Genomic DNA, 3,871 nt, shown 5'->3' with positions numbered 1-3,871 from the left:
TGAAATTTTTATGGTAGAACCCCAACTTATAGTACTTGATGTCCATAAAAAGTTTTGGTCATTTTGGTCCGCGAATAAACACAGAAAATTCCATCTTTGCCCTTGGCAGTGTGCTGTCCGGAATTTTTCTCTCTCTGGACCAGTTTTGGAGAAAAATTCGAAAACCATACTTATACTACTCCGATCATTATGAAATTTTATATGCGGGTTCTACACTTATAGAACTACATGTCTAAAAAAAATAGGATCAAAATACCTTACCAATTTTTCCCAATAAATCTCGGAAGTTACTGCCAGAATCTACCCTGATTTCCTTTCACTATTTTCACAAGTATAAGCCTATATGGACATAAATACAACATATACAAGCATATCCAAGCTATGAACATGTATACAAAAATATTCCCAAAGCTCCAAAAACACCATATTTCAACCAAAATCAATTATCCAAATTCAAGTGACTAATTCCAACTTAAGGGAATTCCTTACCTCAAAGGTTTATTAACACCTTAGGAAGAAATTGTTGGATCTTTCCCCAACTTTCACCTTAAAACCCTAGGTCCAAATCAACACCAAAACATCAAATATCAAGAAACTAAGCATAGATTCATAACCTAGGAAGGATTACAAGGCTTTCTACCGAATAAAATCGAAAACTTACCGAATAAAATTGAGAGTTGAGAAGGATTTTGGCTATGGAAGCAATGGAGGAAGAAGAATGGTGAAGATGATCTCTCTCTCTCTCCTCTCCTCTTCATTTCGGCAAAAGCAAGGGAAAAAGGAAAAAAAATTGGCTTTTATACTACATCACAATCTTATGTGATAAGATTGGAAAAAAAATAATAAAATAATAAAATATCTTCCAACTTATCAGTTGGGGTCCAAACAGATAAAGTTTCGGTAGAAAATAATCCAGATAGAATAATTTCCGAAACTAAAAATTTACTGTAACCCCTCGTCATTCCGGATCAGATTAAGGTTCGAGAAATATGTTTTAAGCTAAGACATACCTGAGATGAGTGACCGATGCGTCAAAAGGTAATTAAATAGGAAATTCAAGAATAATAGTATGGTGTCTAGAAATCCATTTCCTAGGACAAACAAGTCCAAATACTAGTTCCTAAAAATTTTACGGTTCGTGACCNGATTAAGGTTCGAGAAATATGTTTTAAGCTAAGACATACCTGAGATGAGTGACCGATGCGTCAAAAGGATTTTTATAAGGAAATATAGTTGTTATCAAGCTGTGATCGTTCGTGCCGGTCACGAACCGTAAAAAAAAATAATTTTAGGAACTAGTATTTGGACTCGTTTGTCCTAGAAAAGGGATTTCTAGACACCATACCATTATTTTTGAATTTCCTATTGAATTAAATTAGCCCATAGCAGCAAAAATTTATTTTTGATCGTACATCGCGAAGATTCTGCGGTGTACCGAACCTAGCCCAAATTGGAGCTTTTGACTGGAATAAAATTTTAGTTTCAAGAATATTCTATTTAAATTATTTCCTACCAAAATTTCATCTGTTTTAACCCCAAACAGTCCATGTTAAGATATTTTTTCCAAGATTTCTAGGATTGTGACACTTGTCACTTTAATCCACCCCTAAATATTATTATATAAGTGGGAAATGAAGTTTTGGTCTTCATTTTCCCCATTTGGCCGAAACAAGGGAGAGGAAAAGGAGGGAATTTTCTTCATCTTCAATCTCAAGTCTTAAGAACTCCATAACCAATCCTTCTTCACATCTTCATCAAAGATTCGGTAAAACTTTAATTTTATTCGGTAGATAGCTTTATTTCCTTTCCTAGTTTAAGAATCTAAGTCTTGATTTCTTGAATCTTGTTGTTATGATGATGAATTGGGAGCTAGGGTTTCAAGAAGGAATTGGGGAAAATCCACCAAAAGCATCTTTAAGACAATATTAACTACTTTGGAGGTAAGGAGTTCCCTTAAGTTGGACTAGATTGCTCAAATTTGAATAATTGATGGTTGATTGTGACTTGGTGAAATTTAGTAAAAATGTTTAGTATAAGTTGCCTGTATATGGTGTATATAAGGTGTATGTATAAATCATATTTATGCCCATATAGGCTTACACTTGTGAAAATATTGACAAGAAATTTAACTAGTCTCTGGCAGTAACTTCCGTGAATTTCTGGGACAAATCGGTAAGGTATTTTGATCCAATTTTTTTTATACATGTAGTTCTATACGTGTAGATGCTACCATAAAAATTTCATAATTTTTGGAGTAGTATAAGTGTGGTTTCAAAATTATTTTCCAAAACTGGTCCAGAGAGAAGAAAAATCCGGACAGCACACTGCCAAGGGCAAAAAGGGAATTTTCTGTGTAAATTCGTGAACCTAGATGACCAAAACTTTTTATGAACATCAAGTACTATGAGTTAGGGTTCTACCATAAAAATTTCAAGTGAAAAAGAGTTCGGGAACTATTCTTACCGGCTCGATCTTTCAGACTGCGCCAAGCTGAAATTTCTGAAAAGAAATGGTTAAAACCAATGTCGTTAAAGAGAAAAGAGAAGGAAAACCTTAGTTTCTGAGCAAGAGGAGGAGGACCTTGACTAACCCACGGGTGGCATATGCTCTGCATGAAGTGCCCTTGCCCAGCGGTTGTTACATATTAAATGTTGTGCCGTATGACATCCAATTCATACTTATGCGACGTCTAGTCGCTGGGTACTATATAACTCGTCGAATGCGGTATTCCCACGGGGGTGTGCACACTTAAGGTATAGATACCCCGATTATTGCGGGCAGGTTTCGTTTTAACGGACCCGGTTAGGCCGACTGGGAATCATTTTAACGTACCTGGTGCCAAGGGATCAGCGTTAGATCGGGGGACGACCACTACCCCGATCAATGATCCAAGTGGTCAAAGAGGGAGACAATTAGAGTGCTCCAAAGGCCTCACACTTTCGAAGAAGAAACTAAGTGAATTTTTGTAAGGAGATATGGCTATTCTGTAGCGGAGATGAGATGGAAATTGATGGAAAGCTCCTTGAGAGGAATGGTTGAAAACTAGTTTGAATAACTACAGGTTTGACTGGAGGAAAATATTATTTCCTATTTGTAAGAGAAGTCCAATTTGACTAAGTGATATGATTTCTTCTACGTACGTATATGTTTCACTGTGTTGTCATACTGTAATCAAAAATATATGTTTTAGAAAACCTTTATTTAAGTTTGGGCGATCCGCGGATCTCCTTGCTTAGCCGTCGCGCTAACTACACTTCAATGTGTTGCTTTCAGATGGAGTCCAGCGTTAGTTCTTGCAGTCCGACGAACTCCCCTAGTTCGTCGGAAGGTGTAGGTCGTGGCATGGACTACGACGTTTTTGTACAGCAGATGAGTGGCGCCGACCCTTATGCGCCTGGCTATGCTCCTACAGCTCCCAATAGCTCACCGGCAGTAAATAGTGTTCTTCCTATTCCTGATGGTCCTGACGTACAGGCCACTTTTGGTTTTTACCCCATCGAGGTGCTGGTAGGAAGTAACCCCTAGAGTTTATAGTTTATTATCCTTACCCTTGGGACCCGAGTCCTCCCGAGAGTTGGGAGGAGTGGTCTATGGTCATAGTCGCTTCCCGGTTCCTAGACCATATCACATGGTACGAAGGGGAATGGCATCTTGTCTGGGGTGAGTTTACGGGTCCGACGTATCTCCAGATCGTGTAAGCAGGATGCACAGAAGGTCTGTAGGGGTTTATTCCTTTTATGTAAATATATTTTGTAGCCAGGGGAGTGACTGATCTTGGTTAGTGGGGACATGTATGGCTTTAAACTTATGTTGGCCGTTAGGCAAAAATTTCCGGTACTTACTTTGTAAATATTTATATATATATATATAT

At 37.8% G+C, this 3,871-nt stretch overlaps 1 long non-coding RNA gene across 1 annotated transcript; it reads left to right on the top strand.

The window, feature by feature from the left end:
- The first annotated feature begins 1,710 nt into the window (after nucleotides 1–1,710).
- Nucleotides 1,711–3,759, top strand: LOC116005139. The gene is made up of 3 exons (XR_004094891.1): nucleotides 1,711–1,765; nucleotides 1,874–1,940; nucleotides 3,274–3,759. It is a non-coding gene; the product is annotated as an uncharacterized LOC116005139 (long non-coding RNA).
- Nucleotides 3,760–3,871: the final 112 nt, after the last annotated feature.

This window comes from Ipomoea triloba, chromosome 14 (genome assembly GCF_003576645.1).
Source record: "Ipomoea triloba cultivar NCNSP0323 chromosome 14, ASM357664v1".
Taxonomy (NCBI): Eukaryota; Viridiplantae; Streptophyta; class Magnoliopsida; order Solanales; family Convolvulaceae; genus Ipomoea; species Ipomoea triloba.
Note: the sequence above shows the minus strand (reverse complement) of the source record. Positions and strands in the feature narration are given on the sequence as shown.